Source organism: Narcine bancroftii, chromosome 3 (genome assembly GCF_036971445.1).
Source record: "Narcine bancroftii isolate sNarBan1 chromosome 3, sNarBan1.hap1, whole genome shotgun sequence".
Classification (NCBI taxonomy): domain Eukaryota; kingdom Metazoa; phylum Chordata; class Chondrichthyes; order Torpediniformes; family Narcinidae; genus Narcine; species Narcine bancroftii.
Window position 1 is genome coordinate 34037895 of NC_091471.1, and position 9077 is coordinate 34046971.

The following is a 9077-nucleotide window of genomic DNA, read 5'->3' on the forward strand; positions in this document are numbered from 1 at the left end:
ATACAGCAGAGTGATCTCTTTATACCCAATGGATGTCGATACAGCAGAGTAATCTCTCTATACCCAATGGATGTCGATACAGCAGATTGATCTCTCTATACCCAATGGATGTCGATACGGCAGAGTGATCTCTCCATACCCAATGGATGTCGATACAGCAGGGTGATCTCTCTATACCCAATGGACGTACATACAGCAGAGTGATCACTCTATACCCAATGGATGTCGATACAGCATAGTAATCTCTCTATACCCAATGGATGTCGATACAGCAGAGTGATCTCTCTATACCCAATGGATGTCGATACAGCAGAGTAATCTCTCTATACCCAATGGATGTCGATACAGCAGAGTAATCTCTCTATACCCAATGGATGTCGATACAGCAGAGTGATCTCTCTACACCCAATGGATGTCGATACAGCAGATTGATCTCTCTATACCCAATGGATGTCGATACAGCAGAGTAATCTCTCTATACCCAATGGATGTCGATACGGCAGAGTGATCTCTCTATACCCAATGGATGTCGATACAGCAGAGTAATCTCTCTATACCCAATGGATGTCGATACAGCAGAGTGATCTCTCTATACCCAATGGATGTCGATACAGCAGAGTAATCTCTCTATACCCAATAGATGTCGATACAGCAGAGTGATCTCTCTATACCCAATGGATGTCGATACAGCAGAGTAATCTCTCTATACCCAATAGATGTCGATACAGCAGATTGATCTCTCTATACCCAATAGATGTCGATACAGCAGAGTAATCTCTCTATACCCATGGACGTACATACAGCAGAGTAATCTCTCTACACCCAATGGATGTCGATACAGGAGAGTGATCTCTCTATACCCAATGGATGTCGATACAGCAGAGTGATCTCTATATACCCAATGGATGTAGATACAGCAGAGTGATCTCTCTATACCCAATGGATGTCGATACAGCAGAGTGATCTCTCTATACCCAATGGATTTCTTTACAGCAGAGTTAACTCTCTATACCCAATGGATGTCGATACAGGAGAGTGATCTCTCTATACCCAATGGATGTCGATACAGCAGAGTGATCTCTCTATACCCAATGGATGTCGATACAGCAGAGTAATCTCTCTATACCCAATGGATGTCGATACAGCAGAGTGATCTCTCTATACCCAATGGATGACGATACAGCAGAGTGATCTCTCTATACCCAATTGATGACGATACAGCAGAGTGATCTCTCTATACCCAATGGATGTCGATACAGCTGAGTGATCTCTCTATACCCAATGGATGTCGATACAGCAGAGTGATCTCTCTATACCCAATGGATGTCGATACAGCAGAGTGATCTCTCTATACCCAATGGATGTCGATACAGCAGAGTAATCTCTCTATACCCAATGGATGTCGATACAGCAGAGTAATCTCTCTATACCCAATGGATGACGATACAGCAGAGTGATTTCTCTATACCCAATGGATGTCGATACAGCAGAGTAATCTCTCTATACCCAATGGATGTCGATACAGCAGAGTGATCTCTCTATACCCAATGGATGACGATACAACAGAGTAATCTCTCTATACCCAATGGATGACGATACAGCAGAGTGATCTCTCTATACCCAATGGATGTCGATACAGCAGAGTAATCTCTCTATACCCAATGGATGTCGATACAGCAGAGTGATATCTCTATACCCAATGGATGACGATACAGCAGAGTAATCTCTCTATACCCAATGGATGTCGATACAGCAGAGTGATCTCTCTATACCCAATGGATGTCGATACAGCAGAGTAATCTCTCTATACCCAATGGATGTCGATACAGCAGAGTGATCTCTCTATATCCAATGGATGTCGATACAGCAGAGTAATCTCTCTATACCCAATGGATGTCGATACAGCAGAGTGATCTCTCTATACCCAATGGATGTCGATACAGCAGAGTAATCTCTCTATACCCAATGGATGTCGATACAGCAGAGTGATCTCTCTATACCCAATCGATGTCGATACAGCAGAGTAATCTCTCTATACCCAATGGATGTCGATACAGCAGAGTGATCTCTCTATACCCAATGGATGTCGATACAGCAGAGTAATCTCTCAATACCCACTGGATGTCGATACAGCAGAGTGATCTCTCTATACCCAATGGATGTCGATACATCAGAGTGATCTCTCTATACCCAATGGACGTACATACAGCAGAGTGATCTCTCTATACCCAATGGAGGTCGATACAGCAGAGTAATCTCTCTATACCCATGGACGTACATACAGCAGAATAATCTCTCTATACCCAATGGATGTCGATACAGCAGAGTGATCTCTCTATACACAATGGATGTCGATACAGCAGAGTAATCTCTCTATACCCATGGACGTACATACAGCAGAGTGATCACTCTATACCCAATGGATGTCGATACAGCAGAGTGATCTCTCTATACCCAATGGATGTCTTTACAGCAGAGTGATCTCTCTATACCCAATGGATGTCGATACAGCAGAGTAATCTCTCTATACCCAATGGATGTCGATACAGCAGAGTGATCTCTCTATACCCAATGGATGACGATACAGCAGGGTAATTTCTCTATACCCAATGGATGTCGATACAGCAGAATAATCTCTCTATACCCAATGGATGTCGATACAGCAGAGTAATCTCTCTATACCCAATGGATGTCGATACAGCAGAGTGATCTCTCTATACCCAATAGATGTCGATACAGCAGAGTAATCTCTCTATACCCAATGGATGTCGATACAGCAGAGTAATCTCTCTATACACAATGGATGTCGATACAGCAGAGTGATCTCTCTATACCCAATGGATGTCGATACAGCAGAGTGATCTCTCTATGCCCAATGGATGACGATACAGCAGAGTAATCTCTCTATACCCAATGGATGTCGATACAGCAGAGTGATCTCTCTATACACAATGGATGTCGATACAGCAGAGTGATCTCTCTATACCCAATGGATGTCGATACAGCAGAGTGATCTCTCTATACCCAATGGATGTCGAAACAGCAGAGTGATCTCTCTATACCCAATGGATGTCGATACAGCAGAGTAATCTCTCTATACCCAATGGATGTCGATACAGCAGAGTGATCTCTCTATACCCAATGGATGTCGATACAGCAGAGTAATCTCTCTATACCCAATGGATGTCGATACAGCAGAGTGATCTCTCTATACCCAATGGATGTCGATACAGCAGAGTGATCTCTCTATACCCAATGGATGTCGATACAGCAGAGTAATCCCTCTATACCCAATGGATGTCGATACAGCAGAGTGATCTCTCCATACCCAATGGATGACGATACACAGAGTAATCTCTCTATACCCAATGGATGACGATGCAGCAGAGTGATCTCTCTATACCCAATGGATGTCGATACAACAGAGTAATCTCTCTATACCCAATGGATGTCGATACAGCAGAGTGATCTCTCTATACCCAATGGATGTCGATACAGCAGAGTGATCTCTCTATACCCAATGGATGACGATACAGCAGATTAATCTCTCTATACCCAATGGATGTCGATACAGCAGAGTGATCTCTCTATACCCAATGGATGTCGATACAGCAGAGTAATCTCTCTATACCCAATGGATGTCGATACAGCAGAGTGATCTCTTTATACCCAATGGACGTCGATACAGCAGAGTAATCTCTCTATACCCAATGGATGTCGATACAGCAGAGTGATCTCTCTATACCCAATGGATGTCGATACAGCAGAGTGATCTCTCTATACCCAATGGATGTCGATACAGCAGGGTGATCTCTCTATACCCAATGGACGTACATACAGCAGAGTGATCACTCTATACCCAATGGATGTCGATACAGCAGAGTAATCTCTCTATACCCAATGGATGTCGATACAGCAGAGTGATCTCTCTTTACCCAATGGATGTCGATACAGCAGAGTAATCTCTCTATACCCAATGGATGTCGATACAGCAGAGTAATCTCTCTATACCCAATGGATGTCGATACAGCAGAGTGATCTCTATACACCCAATGGATGTTGATACAGCAGATTGATCTCTCTATACCCAATGGATGTCGATACAGCAGAGTAATCTCTCTATACCCAATGGATGTCGATACGGCAGAGTAATCTCTCTATACCCAATGGATGTCGATACGGCAGAGTGATCTCTCTATACCCAATGGATGTCGATACAGCAGAGTAATCTCTCTATACCCAATGGATGTCGATACAGCAGAGTGATCTCTCTATACCCAATGGATGTCGATACAGCAGAGTAATCTCTCTATACCCAATAGATGTCGATACAGCAGAGTGATCTCTCTATACCCAATGGATGTCGATACAGCAGAGTAATCTCTCTATACCCAATAGATGTCGATACAGCAGATTGATCTCTCTATACCCAATGGATGTCGATACAGCAGAGTAATCTCTCTATACCCATGGACGTACATACAGCAGAGTAATCTCTCTATACCCAATGGATGTCGATACAGGAGAGTGATCTCTCTATACCCAATGGATGTCGATACAGCAGAGTGATCTCTCTATACCCAATGGATGTAGATACAGCAGAGTGATCTCTCTATACCCAATGGATGTCGATACAGCAGAGTGATCTCTCTATACCCAATGGATGCCTTTACAGCAGAGTAAACTCTCTATACCCAATGGATGTCGATAGAGCAGAGTGATCTCTCTATACCCAATGGATGTCGATACAGCAGAGTAATCTCTCTATACCCAATGGATGTCGATACAGCAGAGTGATCTCTCTATACCCAATGGATGACGATACAGCAGAGTAATCTCTCTATACCCAATGGATGTCGATACAGCAGAGTAATCTCTCTATACCCAATGGATGTCGATACAGCAGAGTGATCTCTCTATACCCAACAGATGTCGATACAGCAGAGTAATCTCTCTATAACCAATGGATGTCGATACAGCAGAGTAATCTCTCTATACCCAATGGATGTCGATACAGCAGAGTGATCTCTCTATACCCAATGGATGTCGATACAGCAGAGTGATCTCTCTATACCCAATGGATGACGATACAGCAGAGTAATCTCTCTATACCCAATGGATGTCGATACAGCAGAGTGATCCCTCTATACACAATGGATGTCGATACAGCAGAGTGATCTCTCTGTACCCAATGGATGTCGATACAGCAGAGTGATCTCTCTATACGCAATGGATGTCGATACAGCAGAGTGATCTCTCTATACCCAATGCATGTCGATACAGCAGAGTAATCTCTCTATACCCAATGGATGTCGATACAGCAGAGTGATCTCTCTATACCCAATGGATGTCGATACAGCAGAGTGATCTCTTTATACCCAATGGATGACGATACAGCAGAGTAATCTCTCTATACCCAATGGATGTCGATACAGCAGAGTGATCTCTCTATACCCAATGGATGTTGATACAGCAGAGTAATCTCTATATACCCAATGGATGTCGATACAGCAGAGTGATCTCTCTATACCCAATGGATGACGATACAGCAGAGTTATCTCTCTATACCCAATGGATGACGATACAGCAGAGTGATCTCTCTATACCCAATGGATGTCGATACAGCAGAGTAATCTCTCTATACCCAATGGATGTCGATACAGCAGAGTGATCTCTCTATACCCAATGGATGTCGATACAGCAGAGTGATCTCTCTATACCCAATGGATGACGATACAGCAGAGTAATCTCTCTATACCCAATGGATGTCGATACAGCAGGGTGATCTCTCTATACCCAATGGACGTACATACAGCTGAGTGATCACTCTATACCCAATGGATGTCGATACAGCATAGTAATCTCTCTATACCCAATGGATGTCGATACAGCAGAGTGATCTCTCTATATCCAATGGATGTCGATACAGCAGAGTAATCTCTCTATACCCAATGGATGTCGATACAGCAGAGTAATCTCTCTATACCCAATGGATGTCGATACAGCAGAGTAATCTCTCTATACCCAATGGATGTCGATACAGCAGAGTGATCTCTCTACACCCAATGGATGTCGATACAGCAGATTGATCTCTCTATACCCAATGGATGTCGATACAGCAGAGTAATCTCTCTATACCCAATGGATGTCGATACAGCAGAGTGATCTCTCTATACCCAATGGATGTCGATACAGCAGAGTAATCTCTCTATACCCAATGGATGTCGATACAGAAGAGTGATCTCTCTATATCCAATGGATGTCGATACAGCAGAGTAATCTCTCTATACCCAATAGATGTCGATACAGCAGAGTGATCTCTCTATACCCAATGGATGTCGATACAGCAGAGTAATCTCTCTATACCCAATAGATGTCGATACAGCAGATTGATCTCTCTATACCCAATGGATGTCGATACAGCAGAGTAATCTCTCTATACCCATGGACGTACATACAGCAGAGTAATCTCTCTACACCCAATGGATGTCGATACAGGAGAGTGATCTCTCTATACCCAATGGATGTCGATACAGCAGAGTGATCTCTCTATACCCAATGGATGTAGATACAGCAGAGTGATCTCTCTATACCCAATGGATGTCGATACAGCAGAGTGATCTCTCTATACCCAATGGATGTCTTTACAGCAGAGTAAACTCTCTATACCCAATGGATGTCGATACAGCAGAGTGATCTCTCTATACCCAATGGATGTCGATACAGCAGAGTAATCTCTCTATACCCAATGGATGTCGATACAGCAGAGTGATCTCTCTATACCCAATGGATGACGATACAGCAGAGTGATCTCTCTATACTCAATTGATGTCGATACAGCAGAGTGATCTCTCTATACCCAATGGATGTCGATACAGCTGAGTGATCTCTCTATACCCAATGGATGTCGATACAGCAGAGTGATCTCTCTATACCCAATGGATGTCGATACAGCAGAGTGATCTCTCTATACCCAATGGATGTCGATACAGCAGAGTAATCTCTCTATACCCAATGGATGTCGATACAGCAGAGTAATCTCTCTATACCCAATGGATGACGATACAGCAGAGTGATCTCTCTATACCCAATGGATGTCGATACAGCAGAGTAATCTCTCTATACCCAATGGATGTCGATACGGCAGAGTGATCTCTCTATACCCAATGGATGTCGATACAGCAGAGTAATCTCTCTATACCCAATGGATGTCGATACAGCGGAGTGATCTCTCTATACCCAATGGATGTCGATACAGCAGAGTAATCTCTCTATACCCAATAGATGTCGATACAGCAGAGTGATCTCTCTATACCCAATGGATGTCGATACAGCAGAGTAATCTCTCTATACCCAATAGATGTCGATACAGCAGATTGATCTCTCTATACCCAATGGATGTCGATACAGCAGAGTAATCTCTGTATACCCATGGACGTACATACAGCAGAGTAATCTCTCTACACCCAATGGATGTCGATACAGGAGAGTGATCTCTCTATACCCAATGGATGTCGATACAGCAGAGTGATCTCTATATACCCAATGGATGTAGATACAGCAGAGTGATCTCTCTATACCCAATGGATGTCGATACAGCAGAGTGATCTCTCTATACCCAATGGATTTCTTTACAGCAGAGTAAACTCTCTATACCCAATGGATGTCGATACAGCAGAGTGATCTCTCTATACCCAATGGATGTCGATACAGCAGAGTAATCTCTCTATACCCAATAGATGTCGATACATCAGAGTGATCTCTCTATACCCAATGGATGACGATACAGCAGAGTAATCTCTCTATACCCAATGGATGTCGATACAGCAGAATAATCTCTCTATACCCAATGGATGTCGATACAGCAGAGTAATCTCTCTATACCCAATGGATGTCGATACAGCAGAGAGATCTCTCTATACCCAATAGATGTCGATACAGCAGAGTAATCTCTCTATACCCAATGGATGTCGATACAGCAGAGTAATCTCTCTATACCCAATGGATGTCGATACAGCAGAGTGATCTCTCTATACCCAATGGATGTCGATACAGCAGAGTGATCTCTCTATACCCAATGGATGACGATACAACAGAGTAATCTCTCTATACCCAATGGATGTCGATACAGCAGAGTGATCTCTCTATACACAATGGATGTCGATGCAGCAGAGTGATCTCTCTATACCCAATGGATGTCGATACAGCAGAGTGATCTCTCTATACCCAATGGATGTCGATACAGCAGAGTGATCTCTCTATACCCAACGGATGTTGATACAGCAGAGTAATCTCTCTATACCCAATGGATGTCGATACAGCAGAGTGATCTCTCTATAGCCAATGCATGTCGATACAGCAGAGTGATCTCTCTATACCCAATGGATGACGATACAGCAGAGTAATCAATCTATACCCAATGGATGTCGATACAGCAGAGTGATCTCTCTATACCCAATGGATGTCGATACAGCAGAGTAATCTCTCTATACCCAATGGATGTCGATACAGCAGAGTGATCTCTCTATACCCAATGGATGACGATACACAGAGTAATCTCTCTATACCCAATGGATGACGATACAGCAGAGTGATCTCTCTATACCCAATGGATGTCGATACAACAGAGTAATCTCTCTATACCCAATGGATGTCGATACAGCAGTGTGATCTCTCTATACCCAATGGATGTCGATACAGCAGAGTGATCTCTCTATACCCAATGGATGACGATACAGCAGAGTAATCTCTCTATACCCAATGGATGTCGATACAGCAGAGTGATCTCTCTATACCCAATGGATGTCGATACAGCAGAGTAATCTCTCTATACCCAATGGATGTCGATACAGCAGAGTGATCTCTTTATACCCAATGGATGTCGATACAGCAGAGTAATCTCTCTATACCCAATGGATGTCGATACAGCAGAGTGATCTCTCTATACCCAATGGATGTCGATACGGCAGAGTGATCTCTCCATACCCAATGGATGTCGATACAGCAGGGTGATCTCTCTATACCCAATGGACGTACATACAGCAGAGTGATCACTCTATACCCAATGGATGTCGATA